Here is a 12,867-nt window from a genome sequence, read left to right on the forward strand (position 1 = left end):
CGCTGGGTGCGAGGCAACAGAACAGCCTTTAACCTCCGCCGCCATCTTTTTCAAACTTCCCAATTTGTACTTCTTAATCCCTTCATTTCAGTCAACTCTACTGAAGTCTAGCGCCCGCCGCCGGGAGGTGCACGGAAAGGGCGCCCGGGCCTCCGTCCGGTGCGCGGCGCGCGCGTCCCGCGGAACCAGGTGTGCGAGGGCCGTGCGGCGGGGACAGGCGCTGGGCGGCCGCCGAGCTCCAGGCGCCGCCATCGCCGCGTTCCGGGCGTCGCCGCCGCGGCGTCCCCCCAATTTGTACTTCTTAATCCCTTCAATTCAGTCAACTCTACTGAAGTCTAGCGCCGCCGGGAGGTGCACGGAAAGGGCGCCTGGGCCTCCGTCCGGTGTGCGGGGCGCGCGGCCTGCGGAACCAGGCGCGTGGGGGCTGTGCGACGGGGACGCGTGCTGGGAGGCCGCCGGGCTCCGGGCGCCGCCGCTGCGGCCGCGTCCCCAGCGTCCCGGGCCGGGCGGCCTGCGGGGGCGGCGGAGTTGTGAAAGTGAGTGAGTTTCCCAGGGTTTCGCCCGGAATGGGGTTCAGTGCAATCGGAGCCGGCGCTCAGCACATTCCGGAGCCTTTATCTCCTTCCCGCCAGTGAACGCCGGCCAGGCCATCAGCCGCCCCTTCCTCTCCGGTTCCATCCTCCCCACAGGCGCGTGTGCTCGTGTCTCCGCCCGTTTCTCCATACCTCAGGCTTTTACGGCTTCCCCGACTGTCCCCGTGGCCTTCTCCTTCCCCCCAGCTGTGGGCATTTCAGTCCACCAACTTTCCTGTGGTTCTGGACGATGTCCGTTCTGACCTCTAGTTGTATTTTTGAAATTGTTGTGCCCGGCTGCAGGTTAGGTGTTTAACCTATGGCGCCATCTTGGTTCCTCCTAAGCATTCACCTTGGGACGCATGAAACTCACAGACGCGACGTGATTGACAACAAAGCTGTTGACACATCACAAACGGTGGGGTAGCCAGAATCTGGACCTGCGTTCTAGACGCTTCCTCTGGAAAGGAGGCCTATCATGAACATTTTTAAATCAGTCTCTAAGGCATTATAATTTATACCCTTAAACCCTAGAAAAGATGATTCCTGAGTTATGTGACTTGTGATCATTTTAAGCTTTAAGACAGAGGATAAAGGCAAATATGGATTAGGCAAGAGTTTTTTTTTTTAATATTTTTATTTTTTATTGTTTAAAGTATTACAAATAGTAGTACATATGTTTCCTTTTTCCCCCATTGACCACGCCCCCCAGCCTCCCCTACCCACAGCACATGCCCTCACACCTCCCCCCTCCCCAGTGTCTGTATCCATTGGTTATGCATGCATACAAGTCCTTCGGTTGATCTCTTACCCATCCCTCCCAACCCTCCCCTGCCTTCCCTCTGTAGTTTGACAGTCTGTTTGATGCTTCTGTGTCTCTGGATCTATTTTTGTTCACCTGTTTATGATGTTCTTTATATTCCACAAATGAGTGAGATAATGTGATCTATATTTATCTTTCTCTGACTGGCTTATTTCTCTTAGCATAATGCTCTCCAGTTCCATCTATGTTGTTGCAAATGGTAAGAATTCCATCTTTTTTTACAGCTGCGTAGTATTTCATTAGGTAGATGTACCACAGTTTTCTAATCCACTCACCTGCTAATGGGCACTTAGGCTGTTGTAAATTGTGCTGCTATGAACATAGGGGTGCATACTAGTATATCCTTTCTGCTGGGTGTTTCTGTTTTTTTGGGGGGATATAGTCCTAGAAGTAGGATTACTGGATCAAATGGCAGTTACATTTTAATTTTTTTTTAGGAAACTCCATACTGTTCTCCACAGTGGCTGCACTAGTCTGCAATCCCACCAGCAGTGCAAGAGGATTCCTTTTTCTCCACATCCTCGCCAGCACTTGTCATTTGTTGATTTGTTCATGATAGCCATTCTTACAGGTGTGAGATGGTACCTCATTGTAATTTGGATTTGCAACTCTTGGATGATTAGTGACTTCGAGCATGTTTTCATGTGTCTCTTGGCTTTCTGTATGTCCTCTTTCAAAAAGTGTCTATTTAGGTCCTTTGCCCATTTTTTTGATTGGATTTTTTATCTTCCTTTTGTTAAGTTGTATGTCTTAACAAATGAATTCAGCAATGTAGCAGATACAAAATTAACACCCAGAAGTCTATGGCTTTTTATACACCAACTAGAGGCCTGGTGCACAAAATTCATGCACAGGTACAGTCCCTAGGCCTGGCTGGTGATCAAGGCCAATCAGGTCCTTCCGGCTGATGGCCAGGGCCTTCCTTTATTCCATGCCACGCCCTGGTAGTCAGCGTCCATTATAGTAAGTGATTGAACTCCTGGACTCCTGGTTGAATTACTGAGGGGACACTTTGCATATTAGCCTTTTATATATATAGATAATCAACTCACAGAAAGAGAAACTTTAAAAAAAATCCCATTTACCACTGCAACAAAATAAATTAAGGTACCTAGGAATAAATTTAACCAAGAAAGTAAAGGACCTGTACTCAGAAAATTACAGGATGCGGAAAAAAAGAGATAGAGGAAGACATAAATAAATGGAAGAATAGACCATGTTCTTGGATTGGAAGAGTCAACATCATTAAAATATCCATACTACCCAAAACAATCTATAAATTCAATGCAATCCCCATGAAAATTCCAATGGCATACTTCACAGACCTAGAACAAACTCTCCAAAAATTCATCTAGAATAAAAAAAGACCTCGAATAGCTGCAGCAATCTTGAGAAAGAAGAACAAAGTTGGATGGATCACAATACCAGATATCAAGCTATACTACAAAGCCACTGTTTCAAAACTGCCTGGTACTGACATAAGAACAGGCATATAGACCAATGGAACAGAACAGAGAATCCAGAAATTGACCCAAGCCATTATGCTCAATTAATATTTGACAAAGAGGCAAGAACATACAATGGATCCAAGAAAGTCTCTTCAAAAAATGATGTTGGGAAAATTGGATGGATACATGCAAAAAAAACCACACAAAAAACAACAACAACAACACAACAACAACAACAACAAAAAACTAGACCACCAACTTACACCATACACCAAAATAAACTCAAAATGGATAAAGGACTTAAACATAAGATGGGAAACCATAAAAATTTTAGAAGAAGCTATAGGCAGAAAAATATCAGACATATGTCTTAGCAACATCTTTACTGATACTTCTCCTCCAGGGCAATGAAAAGTAAGGAGAAAATAAACAAATGGGACTACTTCAAAATAAAAAGCTTCTGCACAGCAAAAGAAACCATCAACAAAACAACAAGAAAGCCCACTGTATGGGAGAACATATTTGCCAATGTTATCTCTGATAGGCAAGACTTTTAAGTTACCATTCACTTTATGAAGTGACCCTGCTGATTTATGTGTATTAATCCCTCTCTGAGTTCTAACATATGCTAGGTACCCAGAGATAAGACTTGGAAGGGCTAGATAAAAGTCTGAAATGCTCTCAAGGGAACTTTAAGACCTGTTTTTTGTTTGTTTGTTTTTTTAACCCTCAAAGCAGATATTATTGGAAACGGTCAGAACTATTTTCTTGTAGAAAAGACATGCATAAATTTATACCAGTTACCAAGCATATTTTGAATTCAGGCTTTATATTTAAAATTAAAGTCTGCATTCAAATCTAAACATCACACCCCAACATGTGTTTGGGAGCATGTAAATGTTGTATGAAGAGTAATAATAAAAATAAAAAGCAGTGTGTATTCTCCTCCAAAATCTATGACATAAATTTATGACATAGCATTCCACTTGGTCCATTATAGTTATTAATTTCATATAACAATATCTAAACAAAATTTATGACATAATAATAAGCAACAAAAGCAGGAAATACAATTTCATTTATCATTTGAATAAATTAGATTAAAATAACATAAAAGATTATTTAATTATGACTGATTGCCAATGTTATATAATAAAAACCTAATATGCTAAGTGTCCAGTTGTCCAGTTGGCCGTTCAACCAATCAAAGCGTAATATGCTAATGATATGCTAAGGCCACTCAACCGCTTGCTATAATGTGCACTGACCACCAGGGGGCAGACAGTTGACCAGTAAACCAGTTGCTATGACATGCATTGACCACCAGGGGGCAAACACCCTGGCTGGTAGGTTAGCTTGCTGTTGGGGTCCAGCTGATCAGGATTGAACAAGATGGCCAGACATGCCCTGGAGCCCTCCTGCGGTCTCTCCCAGGCTGGCCAACCTCCCATGTCCCTCCCTGGCCCTGATCATGCACTGGTGGGGTCTGTCAGCCTGGCCTGTGCCTGCTCACAAACCAGGACCCTTCAGGGGATGTCAGAGAGTTGGTTTCGGCCCGATCCCACAGGCCAGGCTGAGTGCACAAATTCATGCACCGGGCCTATAGTTTATTAAATATGAGCTACAAATCTGTTATTGTACTTTATATTTATGATCTTATTAAATCACAAAACAACATTTACATAATCATTATTTCTATGTTATAATAAGAAAACTCACATGCTTAAAACTACTCAGCTATTTCTTTTGATGTTTGTGATGGTTAATTTTATGTCAAGTTGGTTGGTTCATGTTACCCATGTAATTGGTCAAATATTATCCTAGATGTTTCTGTGAAGATATTTTTTGGGGGAATTAAAATTTAAACCAGTGGTCTTTAAGTGAAACAAATTGCCCTTAATCATGTGGGTGGATCTGATTCAATCAATTGAAGTTTTTAAAAAAGAGACTGCTCTCCCCTGAAAAAAAGGTAATTCTGCCTTTAAGGTCCAACTGCAACAACTCTCTAGGTTTTGCACTTGCACTTTATCCTGCAGATTTCCAACCTTTACAATCATGTTGGCCAACTCTTTCCAAGAGAATTTTCACCACCACCTCTCTCTCTCTCTCTCTCTCTCTCTCTCTCTCTCTCTCTCTCAATATTGATAAACATAAATATTATATCTATACATATCTATTTTATATCCATATTCATATCAATAATGTATGTCTATGTAGATATATGAGTATTATGTGTGTTTGTTAGGTGCCATTGAGACAGCTCTCACCCCTGGTGACTCTATAAATGAGTGAGGCCTACAATGCCCCTCCTGTAGAATTATGCCTATGGCTTCTTTCATGGAGTCAGTCCATCTCATATTTGGTCTTCCACTTTTCCTGCTGCTTTCTATTTTTGCCAGCATTAATGTCTGTTCCAAAGAAACTTTCCTTCTTATGTTGTGTCCAAAGTAGTAAAGCTTCAGTTTTGTCATTATGCGAGGACCTAGTTGTCTTTCTGGCAGTCCAGGGTATCGGTAGAGCTCTCCTCCACACTATATTTCAAATAAGTTATTTTTTTCCCTTCTCACATTTCTTCACTGCCCATCTTTTGCACCCATACATAGTAATCTGGAATACAATGGTGTGGATGGTCTTAGCTCAGTCTATAATGACTCACTTTTGCTCTTGGTGCTTTTTCCTGATTCTTCCATTTTGCCCTTCTAAGTCTCAGTCTTTTCTTAATTTCTTAGTTGCAGTCTTCATTTGAATCAATGACTGAAAGAATGTAAGCAAAATCTATAAAAATTTCAATGTCTTCATTGTCTATGTGTTTCTCTGTAGTCATGATTTTTGTCTTCTTGATGTTCAAATGCAGTCCTGTTTGGCACATTCTTTCACTTTCATCAGAAGTCATTTAGACTCATTACCACTTTCTGCCAGCAAGAGAGAAATAGCTTAATTATTGATTAGTTGAACTTATTGATATTTCTTCCACCAACTTCACTCCCCCTTCCTGTGAGTCTGACCCAGATTTTTGTATGATATATTCTGCATACAGATTAAACAGTAAGATGTCTGACACCTTTGTCTATAGGAAAACCTTGAATGTCTTCATATTCTATCTTGACAGTAGCTTCCTGTCCCCAGTACAGGTTAAGTAACAGGATAATCAAGTACTGAGGCAGATACATTTATTTCAGAGAAACCCCACAGTTTTTTTTAAATATATATAATCAACACACTCCGACGCTTTACTGTAGTCTATAAAACTATGGTATCCAACAAATGTTCACAACTTCATATTACATGTCTCTGCCTTTCCTGAATCCAGCTTGAACATATGACATTTTTTTGCTGAATACAAGGTAAAAGCCTTTGTTGCATCACCTTAAGCATCACTTGCATGGGAAATTGCAGCAATGGTCCTATAGTTACTGCACTCCTTGACATATTCTTTTTTTTTTTAATTAAGATTGGAGCGTAAAGTGAATGTTTTTACTCTGTAGGTGATTGTTTTGTTTTCCATAGTTCTTGATACATTTTTGTTAGGATTTTGACAGGTCAGTCTCTCTGGCTTGAAGTAATTCTGTTGGAATCCCATCTATCCCTGGTGATTTATTTCTTCCCAATACTTTCAGGACAGCTCTTGATTCATTCTTTATAATGCTTTTCAAAGATATCTGTCATCTTTGTATCATGTCTGTGTAGATTTTTAGTAGACTGTCACCACCATGCCTTTATTTTCTCCTGGTCAGATAATGTGCTTTCTTATTGGTAATTCAGCATTCCTAACCTAGGTTTGCATTTCCTTTTTATTTCTTGACCCTTCTGGTAGAAATCTACTGATTTTCCTTTTATTATTCTCTTCTACCTTCTTACATTGACTATTGTAATAGTTACCTTTATAACTATGTAGCTCTTAAAAACTTGTATCCAGAATTCTAATGCTGCTTTTGTCACCTCTTGGCTGTCTTTAATGATTTTAGTATTTCTTCTGTCACCCATTTATATATACTAGTGGCCTGGTGCACAAAATTCATGCACGGGGGGCGGGAGGGGAGTTCCCTTAGACCAGCCTGCACCTTCTCCAATTGGGGACATCTTGGGGGATGTCCGACTGCTGGTTTAGGCCCAATCCCACAAGGACCCGGCCTAAACCGGCAGTCAGACATCCTTCTCACAATCTAGGACCACTGGCTCCTAACCACTCGCCTGCCTGATCAACCCTAACTGCCTTCTCCTGCCAGCCTGATCTTGCCCCCAACTGCCCTCCCCTGCCATACTGATTTCACCCAGTCTCTGTCTCTCTTTGTTTTTCTCAGCAGTCCTCCAGGCCTTCCTGCCTCCTTGTCTCCCTCTTTCCCTTTCCTGTCTGGGAGGGGGTGGGGCCAGTGGGGGCCGCTCCACCCTCTGCCCACCCTTCCTTCCATCCAGGTCTCTTCAGGCCCAGTCTGTTTTGTTTCCTCATTCTGAAAGAGGCTCTGAGAGCGAGCAGGGAGGGAGGGAAAGAAAGGGAGAAAAGGCTGTGAGCTGGTGGGCACTGTGTGTGTCTGTGCATATGTGTGGTTGTGAGTGAGTGTGAGTGCCAACCCCGCCTCCCCCATCCTTGTCTTGGCTGCCACAAGTCCCCACCCACCAGAGCCTGCTGCACGCACAGCCTGGGCATTAGGTTGAGCCTCCAGTCATTGTGGATGTGATGGACCCAGGATTTTATATATTAGGACTAGAGGCCTGGTGCATGAAAATTGTACAGGGTAGGGTCCCTAGGCCTGACCTCCCTGCCTCCCGCTTCCTCCTTCCCTCAATCCCTCAACACCCCGCCGCCCCACTGGTCACCTGTCATGTTCCCTGCCACCCCCTGTTGGTCAGTGCATAGAGAGCGATCGAACTCCCGCTCTCCCAGTCGAACTCCCGAGCAGACAATTTGCATATTAGCCATATATATATATCTTTTTTACTTATGACATTGTCTTCTCACACTAGTCCCTAATAATATTTCTAGATTTGGTCCACAGTTTTTCTGGTTCTTAGTCAATTAAGTTTAATAGTGTAAATCTGTATTTTGTATGGACTTTAAATCCATCAGGAATATTATTTGCATTTTATTTTAGCACTATAATCACACACATGCTACTTGTTCTATTTCTCTGGGAAACCCTGACTATCAGGGGTTTGGGTAAAAAGAGTGGTTCTAGGGAAACAGACTCTTAAGAATGAGTCTCTAAACTGGTTCTGGTGTTTCTGGAATTGTTTTTCTAATCTGACTAAATATAAAGGCACAAATGACTTTATTTCCAGTAGTAAAGAGAGCACTAATAGTGCATGGTGTGATGTGGCAATAGAGAAAAGAAAGATAACATTATTGGATATCCACATTCAAATACTTATTAGAAGCAAAGTTCTGTGTGATCATATATATGATACCTTTGAAAGTCGTTGTCAAACTGGTAAATAAGAGGAGATTACTTGGTTGCTCCTATATCACTATAAAAAGTGGAGAAAGGAAAGGGTGCTTTCAAGGATTCCAATTCCCTCTTGAAATTCTATATAAATGACCTGAAAGCTTTTATGTTAAACCTGAAAGAGACCTTTATCTACTATAGCTAGATAGCTGAAATTGCTGAGAAAGTAAAACCAGAAAGTCATCATGTGAGCGGCTGAATTACAATATAAATTGAATTACCAATCTCACTGCATTTCTATCATTAAAGTGAGGGCACTGATTGGGAATACATGAAATTCAGGAAGTTAGAATGGAAACATATGGAAAGACTCCAGCTCTGAGTCCCTGAATTCTGATGAATCTTCTTTGCCAGTAGAAGCAGCTGTTCTCCCTCTGTCTGAGGAGATCAACCCTGCTTAGCCTGGGGAGACTGCTCTCCCCTGAAGGGCGCCTTGCACGACACCACTGAGTCTCAGCAGGACAAACTCCAGCACCTCTCTCTACTTCTAGACCTAAAGCTAGACTCAATTCTCAGCCGACACTGAAAAGTGACTCATGCAGAGGTGTGCCACACTCCAAAATAACTAGAGTACCCTAGTAGGTGTGTCTCAGTGATTGATCATTGACCTATGAACCAGGAGTTCATAGTTCAATTCCCCATCAGGGCACATGCCTGGGTTACTGGCATAATCCCCAGCAGGGGGCATGCAGGAGGCAGCTGATCCCTGATACTCTCTCACTGATGTTTCTATCTCTTTCTTCATATCCTTTTGTCTCTCTGAAATAAAAAAATATATACATATATTACAAAAAAGAACTAGAGTTGACCCTTGAATGATACAGGGTTTAGGCGCAACCACCCACACAGTAAAAAGTCTGTACACAGCTTAAGTCAACCATTGCGTATGCAGATTCCCAATCATGGGTCAAAAATACATTGACCTTTAAGCAAACCAGAACTAGAAAAAATAATCCAAAAATTTATATGAACTAAAAATAACCCCAAATAGTCTCAGCAATATTGAGAAAGAAGAAAATAAATTTGGGTGTCAGAGTACCCAATATAAAACTACACTACAAGGCCATAATAATCAAAATGGTATGGTACTGGCATAAAAACAAACATATAAATCAATGGAGCAGAATAGAGAGCTTGGAAATACACTCATGTCTATATGGTCAAGCGATAATTGACAAAGGATGCAAGAATATACAATGGGAAAAAGACAGCCTCTTCGATAAATGGTGTTAGGAAAATTGAACAGACACTCACAAAAAATGATACTAGACCATCTCCTTACACCTATACAAGAATACACTCAAAATGGATTAAAGTCGTGCCCTGAACAGTGTGACTCAGGTGGTTGAGTGTCATCCCACACCAAAAGGACCCCAGTAGGGTGTATGCAGGAGGCAGCTGATTGATGCTTCTCTCTGACTTTGATGTTCTCTCTCTCTCTCCCTCTCCTTTTCTTTCTCTCAAAAATCATTTTTTTGAAAATGGATTTAAGTCTTAAATGTAAGACTCAAAGTCATAAAAATCCTGGAAGAAACCATAGGCAGTGCAATCTTTGACATTTATCTGAGCAATATGTTTCTGATATATCTCCTTGGGCAAGAGAAGCAAACGAAAAAATAAACAAAGAGACTATATCACACTAAAATGTTTTTGTACAGCAAAGGAAACCATCAAGTAAATAAAAAGACAACCTACTGTATGGGATAAGATAATCACCAATAATATGTTTGATAAATAATTAATATACAAATTTATAAAGAACAAATACTATTCCCCAGTATTGGTATGGAGGTTACTCAAAAGATTCAAAATGGACCTGTCTTATGACCCAGTCATTCCATTTCTGGGGATTTATCCAATGAAACCCAAAGCTCAAATTCAAAGGAATATATTCAACTTCATGTTCATTGCAGCACTATTTATAACTAGAGGCTCAGTGCACAAAATTTGTGCATTCTGGGGGGGGGGGCGGGGAGGGTCCCTCAGCCCGGCCTGCACCCTCTCGCAGTTCAGGAGCCCATGAGGGATGTCTGACTGATGGCTTAGGCCCACTCCCCACAGGGCAGTCAGACATCCTTAGCGCTGTTGCAGAGGCAGGAGAAGCTCCTGCCACTGACACTGTACTCACCAGTGGTGGGCCCAGCTCAGGGCTTCTGGCTGAGTGGCACTCCCCCTTGTGGGAGCACACTGACCACCAGGGGGCAGCTTCTGCATTGAGCATCTTCCCCCGGTGGTCAGTGTGCATCATAGTGACTAGTCATTCCACAGTTTGGTCGATTTGCATATTACGCTTTTATTATATAGGATAGCCAAGCAATGAAAGCAACTTAGGTGCCCATCAGTAGATGAGTGGATAAAATTGTGGTGGTAGATATACACAATGGAATACTACTCGACCGTAAAAAAGAATGAAATCTTAACATATGCAACAGCATTGGTGGACCTAGAGTATGTTATGCTCAGTGAAATATGTCAGTCAAAGAAAGACAAATATCATACGATTTTACCTACATGTGGAAACTAAAGAACAACATAAACAAACATACAAAAAATTGTAACATATTCATAGATATGAGAGAGACTGGTGATTGCCAGAGGGGAGGTGGGATTGGGGCACTGGGTGAAAGAGGTGAAGGGACTAAAAAACACAAATTTATAGTACAAAATAGTCATGAGGAAGTAAGTCAATCATAAGAAAAATAGTTAATAATATGTGATAACTTTGAGGGGCCAGTTGGTGTGCTCGAAATATCAAGGAGAACATTATGTAAAATATGTTTGTGTAGCCACTAAGCTATATACCTGAAACCAATACATAATAATTTTTAGAAGTTAAAAAACAAATAAAAAAGAAATTACAGAGCTTTTCTGTTTAAAAAATGTTCCATAGCTCCATAAAAAGCTTACCTAATAATAGAGAAACATGTAAATTGACCATACCTCCACTACACCCACAGCCAATCAGAGTGAGTATGCAAATTAACCCAACAAAGATGGCGTTTAATTTGCATACATACCTGGGTCCAGGAACCTCCTCGTCACCCAGATCACTCCTAGCTGGCCATTGGAGGGGCAGGGGGGCCCTTTCCAAGCCTAAAGCCTCGGGTGAAGGCTTGGGGAGGGGCTGAGCCTGTGATCAGAGGGATGGGGGTCCCTTCCTAAGCCTAAAGCCTGGGGTGGAGGCTTTAGGCTTGGGCAGGGGCTGGGCCTGGGATTGGAGGGAAGGGGAAAAAATCAATGGAAACATATCCTCAGGTGAGGATAAAAAGAAAAATAAAGAAAGAAATGTCATATCCTATGAAAGACACATCATGAAAATGCTTAAAGAAAGTTGTCATTTTTTCATGGTGAAGGGACTGGAGTCTGTGTTGATGAAAATACCTTGGCCATGGCTGCAGCAGCGAGGTGATGGGGCTGGCACCTTCCCCTTATCAGTCTGGTTGCCTCCCACAAAGGGAGGCCAGACTCCCAATGGGGAGCGGGCCTAAGCCATCAGTAGGACATCCCCTGAGGGCTCCCAGTATGTGAGAGGGGGCAGGCTGGGCTGAGGGACCCCTCCCCAGTGCATGAATTTCATGCACCAGGCCCCTAGTATATATATATATTCTCTGATTTGTGTCATAGAAGTTGACATGTATATAGTTAAATGGACATTATCCTATCTAATAAAGAGGGAATATGCAAATTGACTGTCACGCCATAATAAAGATGGCTGTGCCCACAGCAGTGGCAGGGATTCCGTAACACAAGATGGCTGTGTCCACAGTGGAGACTGAGTTCCTGTAATGAGCCTAAATGAGCAATTAGCAGGGACTTGAGGTTGCATGGTACTGGGCCAGGGCAGGGGACCTGAGGCTGCACCACCCACCTGGTGGGGCTTGACAGGAAACCTCAGGCTGTGCTCCCTGCCCCAGTACCGGGCCAGTGGTCCTGAGGCTGCACACCCACCCCAGCGCCAGGCTAGGAGACCTGTGGCCATGCCTCCACACCTGGTGGGGCTTGATGGGGGTGGGGCTGGCCGGGTCTGGTCTCACGTGATTTCGAGGTGCACATGGGTGGGCAGGGACTTGACTCTGGTTCCCATGGTGGGCCCCAGACTCTTGTCAGGAGGAAGAATTTCATATACATTTTACTAATTTTCTTTCATCTCTAACACTTCTATTATAGAGAAAGGGCAAATAGCAACATTAAAATATTTCCTCTAATTAATTCCCTTTTAATGTGCATGAATTTTGTGCACTGAGTCACTAGTTAATTTATATCTTTAGAAGTATCTTAAGTGCATAATTAATTTATTTCATTTATTTCTAAGTTAAATGGGCTGTAAATGATGAATCGAAGTCTTCTATTAAAAGATTTCTATTTTGAATGAAATATTTTGTTATGTTACTCATTGCTGTTGATTTTATGTTATTGTGTCACTAATATTTTACAAAATATATATATTTTTATTTTATACTAGAGGTCCGGTGCATGAAATTCATGCACGGAGGGGGTGGTGTCCCTCAGCCCAGCCTGCACCCCCTCCAATCTGGGACCCCACGAGGGATGTCTGACTGCCCGTTTAGGCTCGATCCCACCAG

This window comes from Eptesicus fuscus, chromosome 11 (assembly GCF_027574615.1).
Source record: "Eptesicus fuscus isolate TK198812 chromosome 11, DD_ASM_mEF_20220401, whole genome shotgun sequence".
In the NCBI taxonomy this organism is placed as follows: Eukaryota; Metazoa; Chordata; class Mammalia; order Chiroptera; family Vespertilionidae; genus Eptesicus; species Eptesicus fuscus.